Source organism: Lolium rigidum, chromosome 3 (assembly GCF_022539505.1).
Source record: "Lolium rigidum isolate FL_2022 chromosome 3, APGP_CSIRO_Lrig_0.1, whole genome shotgun sequence".
NCBI lineage: Eukaryota > Viridiplantae > Streptophyta > Magnoliopsida > Poales > Poaceae > Lolium > Lolium rigidum.
In genome coordinates, this window is record NC_061510.1 from 382,435,709 (window position 1) to 382,458,670 (window position 22,962).

Sequence of the window (22,962 nt, forward strand, 5' to 3'; positions counted from 1 at the left end):
GAGCGTCCCCTGTGGAGGGGACGGGGACGGGCTCGGGGTGCCGGACACGGTATCGGGCCACGCCGAAGAAAAAAGGGGTTTAGGGATGCGGCTGGAAAGGTTTTTCTGTCCGGCACATCCTAATTCGTTTTAGGGGACGGTTTTGGGGACGCGGCCGGAGATGCTCTAATCTCGTGAGCATTATGACCTTCTTCTACCATTTTCTACTCTTGACCCTCTTGTGCCCCTTTTGATTAATTTCGTACTATATTACGCTCACTGTGTGATGAACTATATTAGATATGTTCCTTGTCACTGATGATAGGATTGGTCAATTTGGCTAGAAATGATGTCCAGCCTGGACTGGACAGAATACATTGTACCGCTAGGGATCCCCTAGACGGCCAGACGCAAACAAATAATGGTGGCCCGATGAACATTTCCGCGAGACCAGATGATGCAAACGGATATACGACGGAGATCACTTTTAGCGTTTGAAATGCGTCGAGCCACTGAAGATAATCGGACTATAGCTGACCTTACTATTTTTTTCTGTAATATTCTATGACTTACTGTACTTGTTTGCTCACCAAACCTGCTTGTTTCTGCAGCCTTAGGACACCTTTAATAGGGCGATGCATTTTAGACGTGCAAATAGACGCATCTTCGTTTGCATCGGCTGAAATAGTTGAAATCGTCCGCGCGTCTGTTTACGACGGGTAGCTCCATCGGAACGACGCATAATTTTTTTCCCATTCATAAAATTATAGTTTATATTAATAAAAAATATAAAAAGGCCATAAAGGCGTGGTAAAACTAGGTACTGCCTACTGGTCATCGTTGCTGACGAGGTCGATAAACTCCACCGTCGGCCATGGAAGCTGGTACGCCGGCAGTGGAGGAGGTAGGGCAGGCTGCGACAACTGCGGCCAGGCCGTCGCCTGCGCAGAAGGCTATGGTGAAGGTGGTCAGGGATCCCAGGCCGGAGCAGCAGCCGGAGCGTGGTCGCTCGACCGCGTCGGCGTGGCCGGATCCGTCGCCGGCCTACCCTGCAGCATCGCGAACTCGCGGAGCTGGATTGCAAGCCCGTCCCACAAAGCGAGCTCGTTGAGCTCGTCGCGCTCACCGTTGGCCAGCGCCATGGCAATGGCCTCCTCCTCGGTAATGTCCGGCGGCTAGGTCACCGGATCCCACGCCGGCCCGCCGTCATCGTGGTCGTACTCTGCACACTCCACCTGCTCGTCCTCGTCCTCGTCCGCGTCATCGTCCGCGTCCTCCTGGTCGTTCTCCTCTTCTTCCGCGGCGATCTCGCGATCGAAGTACTCGACGTACCCAAGGTAGCCAGCGCGGCGGCGCGCGTCGAACTCCCACGTTTCGAACGAGATCCAGTTGTAGGAGTTGAGCATGTACGCTGGATCTTCTTGGAGATCCGGCGGCAAGATCGCTCGGCGGCGGCGCGCCTCGTCCCGGCGCTCTCAGCCCTCGCGCGGCACTTGGGGTACCGGCACATGCCTGGAGTTGAGGGACCAGCCTCCTCCAGGCAGGTTTGCGTTCGGCCATGTCACCGGCCGGTTTTCCTCCGAAAGGAGGCGCGCGAAGTCGATGCAGACGTACCGCCAATCCATGGCTTCTTGCCGGACCGCGAGCCGCTAGCCTCGTGGTCGTTCTTGGTCTTGAGAAACGGCCATCATTTCTTCCCCATGACGTCGGTGGGGTGGATTGTATTGGCTCTGGCAATGGTGTGGTCCGGAAAATGAGCGCCGATAGCGTCCCTTTAAAAGGCTCGAAAGTCATCTCGCCTTCAATGTCCTGCCACTATGACGCCGCCCGTAAGTAATGCCGTGGAAGACGAAGCAGCTGTGCCCCTGCTAGGCGGGCCCGTGCGAGGCCGGGCGGACGACCGCTGCGTCCGTGCAGCGTCCGCGGAGATGCAAACCTAGCGTATATTTGGGTCACGTTTGCATTGCCACGGATTGCCCGATCACTATACGTCGCCTCGCTGGAGGTGGTACCAGACGCATTTTCGGTCGGACGGACGCAAACGGTGAAGATGCCCTTAATTTAATTTCACATGAGAACTACAGCGCTACATAAAGCCGACGTCGATCGACGGTGACACATATCCGTTTTTGCAGAAAGAGCTAGCACTCCAGGTTAGCCATATTCCGAGTTCCAAAACAACAAGACGGCGCAAGTTTGACATGACGGTTTGACACATATCAACCAAGTTTACGTGCTGGCGTCGCCGTATGAGCTGTGCGGTTAATGCCGACGTAACAGCCAAGTGAGTGAGTGAGCAGAGCCGCGTGGACGTGCAGGGAAAGGACTAAAGGGCTCGCTCGCACGCGTAGACTGCCGCCTGGGAAAGGGAGGAGGAATTCTGCTCTGCGGAAATCTGCGGATGCTTTTGTGGAGTAAAAGACGGACAAAGATGAGGCCCGCCCAGCAGTAGAAAAGGTGGTGCGAGTAGGGATGGCACCCGCAGGGTATGGGTACGGGTAGAGCCATCCCATACCCGTACCCATCGCGTTAAATCTTACCCGTCACCCGTACCCATACCCGTCAATGGGTACAAGTTTTTCCCATACCCGTCACCCGACAGGGTAAATGGATACCCGCGGGTACAAAAATACCCATGCTTACAACACATCAAATTGATCAAAAAATATGAGAGAATGTGAACCTATCCTAAATAGGGGTCTAATACTCACTAACCTGCTAGAGAATGTGAGACCGGAAAGCGTGAGGTTCAGCCTAGCAACGTGAAGGCGAGATTAGGAGAAATTAAGTAGTTTAGAATATCACAATGACCCACTAGTTAAGTTTAGATGGGTAGATGGGTATGTGGGTATGGGTTCTACCATCCCATACCCGTACCCGCTCTATCCGATGGGTATGATATTTTCCCATTTACAAACCCATGGGTAATATTTTATCTCATACCCGTACTCTTATTGGGTTTTTACCCAGCGGGTACGTGGGTCATGGGTACCCATTGCCATTCCTAGGTGCGAGTGATGAGACGGTTTGGAATAAATAGCCCTCGCGTTGGAGTAACCTATGTGATTAGAGCATCTTAAGTCGCATCCCTGAAACCATTTCTAAACGGCACCGGGTTGAGTGTTTGAGGGACGTGTTTTATTCGTGTTATGTTTGAAGGACGTCGCTCCCTAGCCATGTCTCCCAAACAAAATTTCAGAAATTTAAAACTTGAGCGAATTCATCCAAACTTATTACATAGATTCGAATGAAATTCGATTAAATTTAAATTAAACCCTAATCTAGAAGTACTTGCGGCGACCTGACTACTGGTGGAAGTTGTAAGTGTCATCGGTGACGACCTCCTGCTTGTTCCAGCTGTTCGGCCGGCGGACGAGGCCGATGGTGTTGTTCATCTCCATGTCGTACTGCGTCTGGAAGTAGGCGACCCACCAGACACGGTGCTAGGGAGAGAGGTTGGGGGAAGAACAATAAGACATGAACATTTTATAAGAATTAAAATAACCTATTTTTGCATAATTCAAGGAGAGAGAAGAAAAGCAGGTTATATATTTAGAGTCAGTTTTTGGTATACCTGACCATGGGCAACCCGGCCCGGTCGGCCCGACCCGGCCCGGCCCAAAATTTCCGGGCCAAGCCCGACCCGACCATGCCTGGGCCTAATTTTTTGGCCCGATGGCTAGGCTGGGCCGGGCCTGTGCCTTGATTTTATGCGATTTAGTGAAGCGGCCCGGCCCGAGGCCCGAGACCCGACGGGCTTTCTCTCTGATGGGCCGGGCTTGGACCTATTTTTCGGTCCGATGGTCGGGCTTGGGCCAAGATTTTTCACGTTGGGCTTTGGTCGGTCCGGCCCGAGAAATGATCAGGTATAGTTGTAGATTTTCATGATAGTTTGTGAGAGCGTGAGGTTGGTACATGGTGGCAAGCTCACATATAATATTAAGCTGAAAATGATATCTATTCCCTTAGATGGGTGATTAGTACAAAATTAGTATAGATTTGTACTAAATTCCTGACAGGGAATATTTCTTTTAACAAGAATTAATTTGACTTAACAAAATGCCAAAGAGATAATTTGGGAACCATGCATGTTCATAAAATCCGTGTCGTTCATGCTCATTCCTTGGAAAATGGTCAGGGTGAGCACATTTCGTACCATATTCTTTGAACATGTACGAGGTGACGTGTGTATTGTACACTAGCAAGGAAGGCATCAAATCATTTGCCACTTCCACCTAGCTTAGCTTGGATGATCCTCCATGACTTGTCTAATCGGTTGGCACAGGCCGGGGACCCCGACGCACCATTCTCCTGCATGGCAATCCCCTACGTCACACTGTGCACGAACATTATTAGCGTCCGAGCCCCAAATGGAGCTATCAGCCATCTATCCATCCTTACACTGTAATGTCACTGTTGCCGTGTCAGGCCATTAACCATCTTTTCAGATGGCTGGTATATTCTTTTGCCGGAAGAAACCTCTGTCTAGCTTCTATAGCAACACAATATAGCAACGTATTAATGGTGTACGACTGTCTATTGCAAGAAACAGGAATTCTCAGATATATTTATGAGACACCCCATCCATCTGATCCTGAGGTCTCCCTCCTCTGACCAGAGACAAACTGTGCATACGAACATGCATGAGCATATGTGGTCTGAGCCGCACTGTTGCCGGCCATGGATCCCCATAACTCGTCGGCAATAAAAACAAGGTCGTGGCATGGAGCACGGAGCTCTACTAAATTCGACGGAATGAAATCGTTCGGCGGAAGTCTCGTGGATTTTAAAGCGGAACCTGCCCCGATCGTCCCTGCGTGAAAGGGACCGGGGGAAGAATGGGTGTCTGTCTCCCTCTCTCTCTGGGGGCTGGGCTCGTTTTCGATCGATTTTGCCGTGGGGTCTGGATCGACCTGAAGCTCGGGGCAAAAGCGCTTGTGTGGGGTGTAGCTGCCTGCCATCATTGCGTTAATCAAAGCTGGGGCAGTGGCACTGTGAGAGGGAATGTGAGGATCCCTAGTTTCAAACACAAACATCGGCATGGGCTTCGGATCTTTCCTGGGGTCTCGCGTGGAAGTGATGCATGTGGCTTCGAGTCCAACGGTGAAGTTGTATTAGAGGAAGCCACGTTTTTTCTCAGTAGTCCATGTCATCGAGAGAGGATGATAAATATAATCGGTACAATGCATTATCTTTACTTATCTCTTGCAATAAATAATAATTATTTATTTTTAGTAGGAAATTATGTGACTAAGGAAATGGAGAAAATAGCCTTCTCTTACCATTAGCTAAGGGAAGACAACCTTCTCTCCTTTCATTCTCTCCCCTCCAACTAAGCAAAATCTGACGTGGCAAGCGTAAGGGAAGGCTGACATCACCCCATTATACGTGCCCTTAGTCCACGTCCAACGGCGGACCGTATTTCGGATGCCTTAATTATCCGTTTGGTTCTATTTGCGGTGGCCGTGAATAGGCTAGTGGTGTGCGCCTGTTTGCGCTCGGCAGCTGTCCCAACGGCAAACCGTGTTTGTGGAAGTGATGCTTCTAGCTTCAACGTCTACGACGAAGTAGGATTAGTACAATGCTAAAGGGCATCTCCATCGACGCCAGCGATATGCCGCAAGCAACAGTGTCGGACAAGCGGTTTAGGCATCAACATAATCTGCCACGGATTTGGAGCCAAGTACTACACCGACGAGCCAAATAATACTTGTCTAATAAGTGTTTTTTTTTAATTTCCTAAACAAGTTCATATTTTACCACCTAAAACACCACACTTTAGACAAATATTTGGTTTATTTTGAAGATACATGCTCAACAAGATCTAAGGAAAAACATCTTACTCAGCACAAATTTTCATGATTATATTTATCTTCACCTTATTTGCATCACTAGCTATCGGAAGATCAAACAACATGGGTGCGACGGGTAGGTCGCACCACTCCTAAACAGGCACTGGGGAGCTAAAAAACGGACGATTGGACGTCTTGGATCCCTCAAAATTGTGGCCGGGCGCGCGTCAAAGCAGACAGGGGCCACGCCTTGGTGGTACGCTCGATTCGGCCGTTTCCACGGAGGCATGCCCCATGGGCGCAAAAGTAACGCTCCCCCTGCATGTGTGGGGAAGCAGCACGAGATGCCGCATCGGTCTGTGTCATGCGCCATAAATTTCCCTCACCGCCATGTCCCTCCTCTCATTCTCTCTCGTCTCACTCCATTTCCCTCGGCGACGGGGTTTGTGTACCATCGCCGATTCCCCGCCGCCTCTGCCACCCCTACACAGCCTCTCCTTTGATCTTCGGTGGTTCGTCCATGTCGGTAAGGCTTCCAAAATCCCTCACCGGCCTTTGTTTACCGTAGATCTACAGGTATATGGCTTGTAGGCGAGTGATTCGTGGCATGCATAGCAGATCTGGTACGGTTAGGGTTCCATCGGGTTACTCTTCTTGTGTTGATTCCCTTTGTGACATTCCAGTGGTTCTTCATGTGCTTCGGTTTCAATTTGATTTGTGCAATTCGTTGTTGGTTCGGTAGACCTGGGGCTTCAAATTGATTTGTGCAATTCTTTGTTGGTTCAGTAGAACTGGAGCTTCAAATTGATATTTGCAATTCCTTGTTGGTTCAGTAGACCTAGGGCTTTGATTGTCATTTATATGTGTTAGGTTGCATTTATGAGGCATTGATTTCATTCAATCTGCTTTGTTTGCTACACATGATTTGTTGGGTTCTATAGTTTGTTTTCGGCCCGATGATTTAAAATAGTAGCATACCTTGTAATACCTTGGGGCATCCATGACAAGCATTGCATTCTCGAAGGTCTTGCAGGAAATTTCTTAGCTTTTTTTGCTACATTATTTGAGGCTAACTTGCAAATGTTTAACATACTAGTACTATGATTATAATGTGGCGCAATGGTTCATAGCTTTCACATTGTTGTGACATCTCTTAGCTTGCAAAGGTAACTTACAAAAGCTTAACATATTGTGCTAATGCTTAAAAAAGTGGCCACGTATTGGTGATACAATGAATCTATCCGACCATGAGCATTGTACAAATACTCAGCAAAGGGCATAGCACTCGGTCGGAAAGATTCATTGTTGCCGCACGGTCATTTGTATATGAGGCATACTATAAGGATGAGCCAGTAATGTTGATATAGTAGCCACTTATCCAACATTTCCTCACATTTTACTTTTTATGTAGACTCTGTGTCTGGGAGTTCCTGTGGAGGTACCTGAAGAGGGACCAAGCAAGAGCCATAAGGGATGACGACTATCTGTTGACCACTTCCACAAGGATGTGTCGCATACCCACTTCTCAGAGGGGCTCATGGCTCCAGGGATCGGTGTGCTCTCGGTTCCAGATGGCTTCGGGCCTTATCTTGGCCCGATGTCGGGTAAGATGATCGGCAAGACCACCACAAGGCGCCAGTGGGAGATGAACATCGGGGATGTTAGCAGCAAGGCCATCCTAGAAGCTGGCTAGACAGACTTCACCGTCTCCCACGACCTAAAGATTGGTTACATGCCGTTCTTCAAGAAGCTGAGTGGAAGGGAGTATAGAGTGGTCGTCTCAAACTACACTTACCGCGAGATTGTTGGTAGGTTCCCGTAGAACCCGGAATAATTGACGAGGTCTGGCGAAGGTGATGAGTGGTCGATGCTGCCCTTAGTTTGTAGTTGTTCGTACCGTGCTCGTATGAATATTATTACTATTGTCAATACCGTTGGTCTGTATGAACATTTCTAGTTGTCCTTGTTCTTCGTATTCTTCTTGCTGTTGTTCGTGGTGTTCTTTGCTGTTCTTCGTGGTGTTCTTGCTATTCTATCTGGTCAGCACATCCTTAATGTCGCTATGGTAACCTCACCACTCGTTGTCGTGGGAAGAGGTTACCATACCGCCTCAATGCTACACAACCAAACACACACAACAAGGTGACCAGAACTGAGCTAAGTGTGTTTACACAAGGGGTTGTTTGGTTCCTAGACAAATTTTGCCAAGCCAAAGTTTGGAAATTTGGCATGTGTTTGGTTCTTGCCACAATTTTCTATTCATATGGCCCACGTGTTATAGAGTGTATTTTTTGCCACACTTTGTGGCTTCCAAAATCCAAGCCACACTTTTGTGGCTGCCACACTTGCCAAAGTTAGGCTTGGCAAAATGTGGTTGCCACACTTGCCAAAGTTAGGCTTTGCAATGTGTGGCTAGGAACCAAACAGGTCCGCAGTCGATCAAACATCCGAACATCTTTCTCTCCAAGACCTGTCAAATTTCCTTGTGGGTAAACAAACAAAGTAAGAACATGGTTTTTGGCATGTTCCACCTGATCAAGGCCCCCAACGCCTGCCTCCCGGGAGCCCAAAAAGTGTTGCGACCAACCAGGTCACACCCCATGTGTTTTAGCTTCTTGTTCTCCTTCTCTTTTTATCATCCAGTTACACCGTCTCCTCCAACAACAAGTTTCTTTCCTTCTCCATCCTTCCCAACTCAATCTCAGCTTGCTCCTCTCACTTCTTTAAATCATCTTTTTCTCCACCATGGCTCACACTGGTATACATCCACGTGTTCACATATCGCAATCAACTGGTATTTCTTATACACCTTATTCTTCTCTTCGAATAAATTCTTAACCAACTCATCATTTTAATTTTTCTCTTAAATTCTAGCATTTGTGATATTCTCATGCATGCCCCCACAAAGTAGATAGTGCACCTTGTAATGGCCAAAGCCACTCGGAATCATCCCAACACACAAAGCCAAATTTGTTGTCTTCCTACAAATAGAAATTGTGCAACAAATTTGAGCAAATCATGACACTACTATATTTAAACAATATAACACACTACTTATATGACTGTTGCGGTCAGAAACCCACCGGCGAGCAGTGACGGGCAACACAGTAGAGCCGGGAGGCTCCCAGGACTGCGGCTGGCCCTAGTCCCTCGAGCGACGGCCCGCAAAGCCTCGGCACGCACGTCCGATGCTGGTGCAAGGGCGTGCCACCTGACCTATACCTGGTCAGGAAGGTGATGGATTTGCTTCGCTTAGTTTCCTGCATGGCATACACGTAAACATTAAATACGAGCCTCGATCGGCTCTCGGGTTGTCCGTGAATCGGCTCAAGGAGCCGATCCACCCATGATTCGTACGAGGTGTACGATCACATGGTGGTCCTGCTTGATCAATATAAAGCTAAAACGACCTACTACGATTTAGGGTTTTCACCACATAATCGGAACATCCTACGCGTGATTGAGCACGGCGGCCACGCACGGTGATCATAAACCGACCCTAGACAAGGCCTAAAAACCAACATGAAGTTGATCCCGGAACATCCTGTCTAGGGCTAGCAAACTACACCCTACGTGCCACTTGGATCCTTCAACCCGTTTGCAAGGCCTAACTATGCGAGATATTAAACTAATCCTTGAAGAACAAGGAGCAATCATAACGGATCGGATCTACTAAATAATGATCAAGCGAGGTGCCGCCCTTACACCTAAGATAGGTGTAAGGGCGGCTAGACGTCTAGGGGTTGCACGGACGAAAGCATATGATACGATGAAACAATGCTAACCCTAACACATCTATGATAACTACGTTGCTCGCCATCAACAAGGCTTCGGCACGAGCAACGCATGAACAGCGAATAAACGTGTCTTGCCTAGATCGCAAGATGCGATCTAGGCAGCATGATGCTTACCCGGAAGAAACCCTCGAAACAAGGGAGTTGGCGATGCGCCTAGATTGGTTTGTGATGAACGTGATTGTTGTTTATTTCAGAAACCCTAGATACATATTTATATTCCGTAGACTTTCTAACGTGGGAGTAATCCCAACCGTGCACGAGCCAAATTCTATCTAACCGACACGTATCCTACTATATTTACATATACACGGGCAAACTAGCCCAAACTTTGTATACAAGGCCGATTCATGTATTTCTTCCATGTATATTCTTCAAGCCCATCTTAATCGTGGCCCACCTCTGATCCGGTCAAATTCTGGTGATAACACATGCCCCCCTGGTTTTGGAAATGACAATTCCAAAATCACTATGTTTTTCTCTTTCTTCGTCGTGTCAAATACGGGCAGAGCAGAACCGTCGCAGTAACCTTCACCATGATGACTTGCCTTCTCAACTTCTCTGCAAGATTTGATAGCTTTATCATCACTTCCTCGGAAACCGTAGTGGCCTTAAATCTCCACTATATCCCCCTTTTATTTAACTGTGTCGAACGGCTCGCCTCTTCATCCCCTTGTTCTGTTCCAACCATCGGCACCAAGAAAACCCTCTTTCCCTGTAGCAATGTCTTCCTCTTCCTCCGTCTCATCAGGCCTCTCTTTCCAATCTTCTTCCTCGAGCGAGCAAGAGTGGGACTTTGACTATGTGCCAGATGGCCCACCCGAGGCCCTCGTCGGGTCAGATGGTGACTTACCCCTGACCGATGGGGAGGACAACCTCCAATTCCTCATCGAATGGGAGCTGGAGAGCGAGAGCGAAGACGACCTCCACCCCCCCCCGACGAGGAGGAGGAACAAGAAGAAGAGGAGGAAGAGGAGGAAGAGGAGGAGGATGATTCCTCCTCCTCCGCTGGGTATCCGCCGGCGAAGCGCTTCCGTGCTTGGGCGGACAGCGATGACGATGATGATGACGAGGAAGAAGAGGCTCCGGCCGAGGGCTGGGGCAGCAGCGACGAGGAACTCTCCGGAAGCGGCGCCGACGGCGGCTACGATGCCGACGACGAAGCCGGCGAGGATTAGTAGTGCAGGATTAGTAGCTCTCGAGCAATCGGCTCTTCTTTTGTTCTTCCTTTCTTGAGCAATCGGCTCTTCATTGTAAAAACCCCTATTATTAATGAAGAAGACATCTCTAAGCCGATTCTGTCCTTTTTCCAGTTTTTCCGATTGTTAAAGTAAGTCGACACACCAAGAGCCGATGGCAGCGCACCAGCCTTTGCCATAAAACGTGAGCAAGGCCAGCTCTATTGTTTATTCAAATGGTAACCTGCGACTTATCCGAAAGAGCAACACTTAGACCCCCAAATCGCCGCTCGAACAGATCCAACCGACGGCCATATGAACCTCAGATGTCGATCGCGCAGGTTCGCATCTGCAACGGACTGGCGGAAATCATCCAATGCCCATGCTATGGTCTCCGGCCTGAAGGTGATCCTTAACCGCTCCTTGCTGCAACAGGACAGTCCGGACCACTGTAGATGATGACGGCCCCTCTTTTAGATTCCTTCCAGCGAGCTCCGGTGGTCTTCTTCTGCAACAACTCACCGCCTTTGAAGAAGGTTATGATGCAGGGCCAGCCGATGACACCCCAATCGGCTTCCAAAAACAGAATATCTACCAGGTCAGCTGCCCCCCGAGCCTCAGTCAAGGCGAGGACAGCGGTGAGGACACACAGTTCAGTCAAAGGGACCCGAGCTCGAGCAAATCTGAGAAAACCACCACGCAGAGCCAGCTAGACTTGCCACCATCGGCCTCCAAGAAAAGGTCAGCCACTCTGGTCCTAGCAATTCCTACGAGTGTAGCTGAGAAGGTGGCCAACTTGGCCAAGCCGACAGTAGATACACCAGAACCGATCCCCTTTTCTTCCGTTGAAAGCCGATATTGCAGACGAAATGCCCACGGCTTGATGAGCAAAAGGCTGCCTTGTACGCCAAAACTGACACCTCTGGCAGCACTGCTGAACTGGCGACCTCGCACAAAGGGTTGGAGATCCTCAAAGAGAAGGTTCGGGCAACAAAACAGCTCATTGAAGCTGAGGAAGCTCTCATTGTTTACTCCCTCGAGGAAGCAGAAGGCCTCAAAGCTGAACTGAAGACCGACTTGGTCGAAACCCGCGTCTTGAACACGCAGTTGGTAGATCCTGTGTAATTTGCACTAGAGTCGATGGCTGTGCATCGGCTTTGTTTCTTAGCTCTAAAGTCGATGTCCGTGCATCGGCTGTACATCATGAGATTTTTTTTTACTGGCCGATTTTTCTATCGGCCCCCAATATTTCACTGCACATGTATCACACATGTTCATCTAATTAGGTGCCCCCGAGCCGAATCTGCCAGGTAACTGCGGATATCGGCTCTGTAGTTAGCCAAGGCATCGTATTTGAACGTCGGCTCCGTTAGGACCAATGTTGACTTCTTCCAGCTCATCGGCCGACGTAAACCCGTTGCTCGTTAGATCGACGTTGAACACGGGCGAACGTATGGTGAGGATAATTTTGGCCGATTGCTGGAATCGGCCTCCATGTTGATTGACTTGCTCAATGAAGGTTTATATCTTGGTCTTGCTTCACTCCAACTACGTGACATGCTTGAGACAAGATTATCCCTTTTTATTTTTTGGGGCCGATCACAAGGATCGGCCTTGTCATGTTCGTCCATAGATTTTGCTCTTGTTACACGGTCGAGGCCGGTGGATAAGACCAGCCTCACTCCGTCCTTCGTCACGTCGATGCGCTCGCGGTCGTCCAAATTGATGCCCGAGAGTGGCTCTTGGCCTGTCGTCTCCCAAACGTTCATGCCGGCCGTTGAAATCTCGGCTGAGTCATCTGCTTGGACGACCTCTACTTCATCTCCATCCCACTGTATTAAACATTGGTGCATCGTGGATGGAATGCAACAGTTGGCGTGGATCCAATCTCTTCCTAGCAGGACAGCATAGGTGCCCTTGCTATCGACAATAAAGAACGTCGTAGGGATGGTTTTTTCTTCCTACGGTCGGATCCACGTTCAGAACACCTTGCGCTTCAGATGCTTGGCCGTTGAAATCGCTCAGTGTAACGTTGGTCTTGATCAGATCCGAGCTAGAGCGTCCCAACCGACGTAGCATGGAGTATGGCATAATGTTGACTGCCGCTCCGGTGTCCACCAGCATCTTGTTGACGAGGCTGCCCATTGATATAACCTCGTAGGTACGGGGCCTTCGGGTGTACGTAGCTTCTTTCTCGTGGCTTCTCAAAGATAACTGGCCGTGGGCCGCAGTCAAGTTGTGCCATAGGTGCTTCGTCCAATCCTGGAGCACAAAACTCCGCTGGAAGGATGAACACCATGTTTGTGCCAGCCGATGTCTCATCATCGGCTTTCCTTTGTTTGGGATGCCACTCTTTCTTTTGTGGTCGACCTTCTTCGTCCAGAGTTCGCTGAATTTTCGCGGCCAGATCGGGCCGCGCCTTCCTTAACGTGTGCAGGTATAACCTTTCAGCTTCCTCCAAACCACGTAGCCGCTGAACCCTACGCTTTTGGGAACGGCTGAGTCCATCAGGGCACCACCTTGGCCGGTGGTACTTATCTTCTTCTTCTTAATCATCGTCTTCTAATTCCTCGAGATCTTCCACCCGAGAGGACTCAGCGTGCTTGTTCCGAGGCGGGAGAGGCCCTAGACGTTTGAACACGGACACGTCACCTGCACCCTTCTTCTTCTGTCTACATTCTGGGCAGTTGCCGATTGTAGGCAATCGGCTCATTCCTGAATCCCAGCAAGTGTCCGAAGAAGGGACAGTCCCCAGTGCCTATCCACGTCGTCTTGCTCTCTTGACTTTTCCTTGGCGTGGCGCTCATATCTCTCCTCGTCGCGATCATGCCGACGATGTCTCCTGGCGTCCCTGCTAGCCAGACGATCTCTTTCGTCATCGTTGTTGTATCGTCGGCGTTGGTCGTATTGACCCACGTATTTGTTGAGGAGGTGATCAGAGAGAGGTCGCTGATATCTCACATTCTTAACTTCTCCCTCTGTGATGTAGCGCTTGCCATCGTGCCGGAGCCGATCGCGTGGAACGGCTTCCTCTTTGTCGTTGTCATGAGAGCAGCTGCCCTCGTCTCTATCCTTGCCAGGGTGGTTGTCAACACCCGGATTTTTAAGTCCAGATGCCTATTATGTCATTCATCGCAATCCCAGGATAATGTTGTTGCGAGGCATAATAGTCGAATATCACAGTCATTATTTATTACAAGCCATAATGTCATACAATCTTGAATCACATGATTCATCTTACACAAATAGTTGATCCTTCAATCAACAACATACACAAGTTCATACATAGCGGAAGCGTAATAGTAACGGGACTCTCTAGTCCACGAGGCCAACATTTGACGTCGAAACCCCTAGTTGTCGTAGGCGTCCTGCTGGTCATCCTCGTGATAGTTCTGTTCCTCCTCGTACTCTGGCCATTTGAATAGCCAGGGACAAAGCCGTAAGTACTTCAAGTACTTGCAAACTAATACTATTGAAAAATGCCCATTAAAGAAACTAAGCTCTAATTTAACTTGCATAAGCCAAATTTTAGTTCACAAGCTTGGATCATGTACTAACTAACTTAAGTGGGAACATTAGTGTCATTCCCACATCATTGGTTCAATACCCAAAGAGTCACCAAGTCACCATTCATATTTACTAAAGCTTTCAAAAATCGACACCGGAAACTGTATGGCCCTTCCAACCGTCCGTAACCGTGGACACGGCTATTCGAATAGATTTACACTCTGCAGAGGTTGCACACTTGTGCCACAACATTTGATTTCATCCGTCGGAATAACTCCGAGTCACCGTAACACAATACGCGGATCATCAACCATAACCTTTCACTTACACATCCTAGTATGAGCACCTCTCCCCATGAGCTTGGCCTCCCAGTGAAAACCAACTGTTAACCTGGGAACTGCACAGGGCTTGGCCGTACAATTTCACCTCAATTCACATTTGCTCTCTCAACAACGGAGGCAGCCTCAGCATAACCCCTATGATGTGTGTTCAGAGGGAACTCATACTAAAATCTATAAACTTCCAGTTAGGCCCTACCCATAATCAGGTATTGTGGGGGTACTCAAAAATTGGAAAGGTAACGCATTCAAACCAATATCAGGTTTTTATCAAAAAATCACCATCTTCTCTTGTTCACATTCAACTTCAAACTCTTCAATGGAATGCTTCATCATTCCAAGGTTTCAAATTCAACCATTCACATGCTCCCATCTAATATAGTCAAATTTTAGTATTTTAGCACTAGCACTAATCATGAGGGGTGCTACTTTGCTTTGCTATCTCTACTCATCTAGTAATCTTGTTCTCTATACCAATTTTAGTTCATCCTTGGAAAACACAACAAGTATAACTTGTATGGTGTACACATAAGATAGGCTTGTATAAAGAAAGGTAAGAATCATGGTGCCTTGCTCAAGGAGAGCTTTGCACTTTGCAAGAGTATTATCTTGCCTTGGTAGTTCTCTAGGTTTTCTCCTTCTTCTTCGGGGTAGAATTCTCCTTCCTCTTGATAATCTCCGGTGCTAGCGTCTAAATTTGGAATACGAAGTATAATCACCAAACAAGCTCAAAGGCTATACTAAACACATCATTACTTCACACAAACTATACTAAGCACACACATAAAATAAGTAGGTGCATTGGTGGGATGACTTGAGGAAAATATTTTCCTCTCATTCATATGTGACAATTAACTTTCATATGATGCTTGAGGATTTGTTTCCTCTCATTGATATCTTCTTAAGATTTAATTTCTCACCCATAATCATGCATGAATTCATATTGACCTAAGTCAAACATTCATCATCATTATTGGAGAAAATGATTTAAATGAGGTAGACCACCTCATACTATTTAAATAAGGGATTTCTATTTTCGTGCCCTCCGGTCCTTAGTTGTACTCAGTTTTCCCCAGCTCCTTAGTTTTTCCTCAGTTTTCCCCAAGCCCTTGTTTGAAACCCGCAGAAGCAGCTCAGACGGCAGGATTCCCGTTTAGTTGACCGTTCTGTCACTTGTGGGGCCGCGTCTTGTGGGGCCGAGTCGTGTGGGCCCGCGTCGCGTGGGGCTGGTAGAAAGGGACCGCGTGGGACAGGACGAGAAGCGTTTGGTTGCACGTGAGCAGGAGCTGGGTTCTGTCTCTCTCGGCCCCAAATTGGCATCCCTATTAAGTGCACCTTTTTCCCCTCTTTCTCTCTCGTCCTTTTCACCAAATTAGTATAAAATCTAGAGAAGCTTGCATTTCTGACTTTCTTCAATTATTTGTGCCTTTTGGCCCTCGTTGTTTGCCCAATATGGCAGCAAATCTAGTACTCCCTCCGGTTCATATGTATGTAGTTAAATCTAGAAGCAAATCTCCAGGATAATGTACGATAAATTCACGAGTCATAGTAAATCAAGAAAACTAAGTACGGCCAACAAAATATAGTAGACTAGGGATAGATAATCCCTAGATAATATGGATAGATAATAGGCTGCATACACAGCAGCCAACATAGTAACGAGGTTCTTCACGAGCACCATCATACTAACATAACAACAAGGGATCCCTAGCTAACAACAAAGGGATCCCAACAACAAACTAGGAGGCAGCGAGCAGCAGCAGCACACGTCCGGGACTCCGCCTACCCCATCCGGCTCTCCCTCCACTTGTTGCTCTTGCTCCCCTTGGGAGCCTTGGGCTTGAGCGGAGGCATGCGCCCGGCGGAGATCTCCACCCGCTGCAAGCTGCGGAGGTGCATGCCGAGCGCCATGTGCTTGGCGCGGAAGGAGTGGACGTTCACCGTCGTGCCGACCTTGGGGAAGGTGTTGCTGATGTTCTCAGCATGCGTGACGAGGCAGTTGAAGTCCGTGGCGCCGAGTCTCCTGGTGCAGAAGGGGCACCTGTACACCTCCTTGGCGAAGTAGGAGATGTACGGCCGACCTGCAGCCTCCGCGGCACACTGGCGAGTCTTGACGTCCTCCTCGCTCTTCGTCGCTGCCGACGTCGCTGCCGGACATCCGATCCATATCAAACAGAAACTAGTGAATGAGTTGCAACGATGACTAACGTACATGATAACAAAGTTAAGAAAAACAGAGTCAGCCTCGGTTAGAGTGGACATGATTATATATCTACAGGGAAGGTGTAAGCGAACTAAAGCTCATGCACAACAGATTTGTACACAGCAATGGTTCGCTGAACCCTCCCTGTAAAAATTTGTGCCCAACCATTCATCATAGGCAAAGAAACAAATTCTAGATCTGAACTAGATCTGAACTTGAACACATTCGAGATTATTTGCAAAATTAAACGGTTGATATCTTTTGATTAGTGCATAAAATAACTGATTGAGATCCCATGATTACTTGCATAAATTAACTGATTGAGATCCAATATTACTTGCATAAATTAACCGAACAGCCGAACCCCAAATCTTAAACGAAATCAAGAAGTGATCAAAACAAAATGGAATAAAATCGGCGCAAATATTAGCCCAATACTCATCCATCTACAGATCCATCTACACCAGCAAAAATAGGGTTCAAAAAGGAATGGGGAACAAAAAAGGAAGCAAACCGTAGTTACCTCGTTCCATGGGTCCTCCGGGGAGGTGTCGTAGGGGTTCGGGGGCGGGACGTACGGCACGGGGTCGTAGGGGTCCCATCCCGCCGGGATCCGACCGCCACCGGCGGCAGCGGCCTCCGATGCACCGGCGGCGGCGGCGGCGGCGGCGTCGTCCGTCGAGGGGACGGGGCCGAAGATGGAGGCGTCGCGCTTCGAGCCAACCTCGACGATGGGATTGGCATTCTCCTTGTCCATCTCTCCGGCGGAGGAAGAGGAAGAGGGAGAGGGAGAGGGTTTTTGCTTTGGAGAAGATGATGGGACGTGGGAGAGAGTTGGCGATGCGTGAGCGAGTGAGAGTGACAGAGACGAGTGCGAGGAGGCGTCTATAAAGGCGAGGGGTGGTTAATGCGACCCGCGTCCTACGCGTGCACGGGTGCACGTCCGCACGTCTTGGACTTCGCAACGCGACACGCGTCCACGATTGCACGTCTCGACTTCTCCACCGCGACCCGCGTCTACGCGTCAACAATTGCACGTGTCCTCGAGTCTAACCCTGGAAATTTAGATATACTCAGGTATACCCTCGAGTCTTATACTAGCATTTTTTGTGTGCTCAATTTTCCCCTCGAGTGCTAATGCGGCTAGTGCAATATACTCAGTTTTACCCTCAAGTGGCTGGTCAACAGAGAGTCAACAAATGGGATTAACTAGTTAAATGAGTCATTTAATGTGCAAAAAAATCCTAAAAAGAGTGGCACTTACTCATGGAGTCTTTACCACAAATTGACACTTCTCAAATCATAGATAAATCATAGATAAATCAAGTTTTACCACAAATTGCCACTTCTCAAATCACCTAGTAGCTATGAAGGTGCATGGTTTTCCACAATAAGCCCTTCCCAAAACAGCTTCCCCCAAATCATACTTTGTCTAAATGAGGCCACAATTCTCACACTGATGTATATTGGTATTGCAAATTGTTTGAGGTAGGCCAAGATGGGTTTCATTGTACAAAACACGCATTTTCCATTTTTTAAATCTCATATTTGAATCCCTTAGTCTATTTACTACTCAGGTGCCCTTGGTTTCTTGATAGTACTCAGTTTTTCCCTCTCTCTTCAAAAATTCTCGCAGACGTGCATCATCGCTCTGATTGGTCTAGCCCATGTCACGCGGATCGTGCCCACCGACCGTTGATCGTATGATATAGGGAACGGGCAGGATAACCCCTCTCTCTCTCTGTTGGCGGTTAATTAGCTTCCACCCTCTAAGTATGCTTTGAAGGGCGGTTTTACGTATTATTTTTCACGCGCTAAAAATTATAAACTGTTTTAGGCGTTATTTTTCACGCAAAAAATGATAAACCATCACCGATTTGTTGTTACCATTACTTTTCACGCAAAAAAAATGATAAACCATCACCGATTTGTTGTTGCCATTACTTTTCACGCAAAAAAATGATAAACCACAATTTGTTGTAGCCATTACTTTTCACGCAAAAAAAAATGATAAACCATCACCGATTTGTTGTTGCCATTACTTTTCACGCAAAAAATGATAAACCATCAACAATTTGTTGTAGCCATTACTTTTCACGCAAAAAATGATAAACCATCAACAATTTGTTGTTGCCATTACTTTTCACGCAAAAAATATGATAAACCATCACCGATTTGTTGTTGCCATTACTTTTCACGCAAAAAATGATAAACCATCAACAATTTGTTGTAGCCATTACTTTTCACGCAAAAAATGATAAACCATCAACAATTTGTTGTAGCCATTACTTTTCACGCAAAAAAATGATAAACCATCAACAATTTGTTGTAGCCATTACTTTTCACGCAGAAAAAACCTAATTTGTTACAAAAGCTGGTTTCGGTGAGACCTAACCAAGTTTGGCATACATGATGGCATACCTATAACAACAAGGAATATCTAAAAGGGAAAGTTTCAGAAAATTTAGGGTGAAAATGATGCCATACATGATGCTGTTTTTCGAGGTTTTGACCTGAAAATCAATTGGGTATTGTAAAGGGAAATAAAAAGTTCGAAAAATGTAAAAACGAAACAATCTATCTATCTATGTATAGAAGATCAGCTGTATGAAATTTGAGGTTATTTAGAGAAGGTAGAAAAAATCACCTTGTTAGAAAAGCTGGTTTCAGCGAGACGAAACGGCATACGCTTAAGCAAAGTGATTTTTTCGAACATCTCCAAATGACCCCAAATTTTCCATACATGATGCCATACGTGTAACAACAAGGAACCCTATCTAAAAAGTGTCAAAAAAGTTTGCCCAACCGTATAGCTCTATCAAAAAGAACCTCACCATGGCGCTAGTATAATTTTGGGATAGTTACAAACTTTCGTTACCTAACCTTCAACATGAAACTTGTTTCAAATTCATTTTGGCCTACAAGAAAAAAATCCCAACTTGATTCGAGCACCACAGCCTCCAAACGATGCCGATGCCGATATCGGCATGGTCAGAACGGCTATGCTCGTCGCCACTGCTAGGTTAACGTCGGGATGCACCCTCAATCCCGTCCCCTCATTCGATCACTGACACACCAGAGATACCGCCGAGGCCAATGCCGAACGTACATGCTGATGCCAATGCCGATCATGCATGCACGCCGCTGTGGGCACGGCCACGCCGACCCGCTATGCTTGGACGCCACGGACCGCCGCGAGGTCTTTCCCTTCGCCACCACACTCTCCTAGCACCCACCTATACACGCCGGAAAGGAGAGACACTAGTTTTCTCTACATTGCTCGCGTTCGTGTCCGACACGGTCAGTCAAAGTTTTGAGGTGGTCGTCGATGTCGTCGACCATTTCTTCTCTTCTTTGCATGGTTAAACGCGTCTAGTTCATATCTATCTAATGCGTCTGGTCTCGCCTCATGCAGTTCTCTGTGGACGTCGATCTCATCTCGGCACCCCGCATGCCACCTCCTCCGTGCCATCGCTGTAGAGCTCCGTTTAAAAATCTAATCCTACCCGTGTATTGCCCCTTGTATCAGCGTCATGGCCCCACTTGTCATTTGATATACCGAAGCCCCACTCGTTCGCGTTTTGGTCGGGGATACAGCGATGCTTACGGTCAAACAAAGATGGATGGTCCGACGTGTCTTTGCGGGCTCTACGTGGCCCCACTAGTCGGAAGATAACGGTCAACCGTCGGGCAACCGGCCGTTACATCACGTGTGATGGTTTCAGACAAACGCTTGGGTAAAACTGAGGAAAAACTAAGGAGCTGGGGAAAACTGAGCACAACTAAGGACCCGAGGGCACGAAAATAGAAATCCCTTTAAATAACCCTACATTTGATTTAAATCTCAAGTAATTCATATAAGAGAGTTGGGACCAGGGGTCCAAACATCACATGAATTCATTTGAGACAAAGATTTAAATGAAGTAAAAATACTTCATAAGATTTACATAATAGTTTTGGACAATATCACTTACTAAACTAGCCATATTGTCCATTAATTAAACTAGAGCATGATCATGCAAAGTGACCACACCATTTTCTTGCAGAAACAATTAGTGGAAGTGAAATGTGAGCTATAGGAGTTGGAATTAACTTAATATCTATTTTGGTTGATTTTTAATAATTAATTGAATGTGCAAAAGTCTCTGGCTTGATCTTTTTGTCACATTAATTCTACAACAGATCTCAAGGTGAGACCAGTGGCAAATTGTAGAACTTTTCCTTAGCTTTCTAACAATATAATGTTTGTTAAATTTGGCCAAGCCAAACAGATTCTATTGATTTTCAAAGTTGGAACCAGTATTGAAATTAAATGGATTTGGATAATTCAAATTTGAATTACTGGGCTACGCGGGAAAGCTAACTGGGCCCAAACGTTTAAAAACGGCCCAAGGCCAGCCCACCACGCATCTGTGCACGCGCGGGCCGCCTGACAATGGGCTCCACCTGTCAGCGACTCTTAAAAGCCGAATCGGTATGGACTAGCGTGGGGCGTTGGATTAGAACGCGATCTAACGGCTCTGGTGCGTCGTCGTCGATGGCGAGAGAGAAGCTCGCCGGCGGCGCAGGTAGGGGGTCGGAGGGCTTACGGTGGCTCCAGCTAGGGTTGGCAGTGTGCTTGACGAGGTTGTAGACGACGGCGAGGCTCCTGGTAGCAGTGGCGTCGTCAGGGGCGGCCTCCTTCTCCGGCGATTGCTGCAGGGCTTCCGCGGCGGTGAGGCATCGATTGGGCGGCGGCAGTGGCTAATCGAGCATGGCGAGGTGCTGGGGAGGTCGAGGAAGAAGAGGGGAGGTTGGTGGTGTGAAGAGATGGTCGAGGCGAGGCCTCCTTTTATAGGCGCGATGGTGGCCGGGGTGCTGCGGCGAGGTCGACCAGGGCGCGGCGTCTCCGGGGGTCTAGGGAGCTAGGCAGCGACGCGGTCGTGTTCATAGCGTCACCGCGGTCCTTGGAGCGTCAACGGCGTGGTTAATGGCGGCGTACGGTGGTCGGGCGGGCGAGTGTACTGTCGCGGCCGTGGCGGGCGCGTTCGTCCTCTCCGGCGGCCGTGGTCGCCAAGGCATGGCGTCAGCGTGTCCGGCGAGCTCCGCGTGGCGAGAAGAGTACCACGGCGCGCGGGCTCGGTCGGGGTACGGCGGTGTACGGCGAACGCCGCGTGGCTGTGCCGCGCGTGTCCGTGCACGACGACGTCACCATGCCGCTCGCGGCGCGCCGAGGACGTCGTGGGCGCGCGTCGTCCGGGGCGTGTCGTCGTCCTCGCGATCCAGGGCTTGTACTGGCGATCTTCTGGGATCCTTGGCGAGCTCCTGGACATGGTGGTGAGGCCGATCGTGGAGGGAAAGAGAGAGGGAGGTGTCGAGGTGCGACGTGGCCGGCATGGTCATGTCCACGCCATGGCTGCCCTCTCCTCGCGGTTTCTTGGCATGGGCTTGGTGTAGGGGTGTCCTCTGGTCATGGCTAGGGCAAGTAGTGGTCAAGGAGTGGTCTGGTTTGGTCAATTTCGAATTTGTGGTGATCTTGTTCTTGATAAAAAGTCTCCACTTTGCTGGCTCATATTTCTTGATCCAAAATGAATTTGGTATGGTGCTCTTGACAAAAGTTGTTCATCTTGTTGTGTACTTGGATGACATGCAAAGATTTGGATTTGTTTAGTTTAGAAATTTTGAAATAGAGAGGCTCAAAGTGGTGACCAGAATATAAAAGTCAGAAATGACCATTATCATATGTGATCCTATTTTCACATTTGAATTTGGTTTAAAAGTTATATCCTTGATTCTCCAAGTTGTAATTACTCATTAATATCATATTACAATTATTGGTGAAGATCAAATGGGTCTAGGGTCAAATTTATAAAAATGACATAGACCATATGTTAGGGTTTTTAGGGTTTTAATAATATTTGATTTCTTTCTCTTTTTGATGGATTTGATTTATGATGATCACTTGATCACTTTAGGGTTTTGGAGGTCATCACATACACTAAGTAACAAACATCATGGCATAACACTCAAAATGCACAAGTCCTATGCAGGGTACTATATGCAAAGTAAAAGTTTTTGTTGGTTCTGAAAAATGAATAATTGGAATTGTTCTTCTTCCTTTATTTGAAATTTGGGATGTTACAGTGGTGCACAGGTCCTACCATGTTGATGTTGAACGAGAAACCTGGCCAG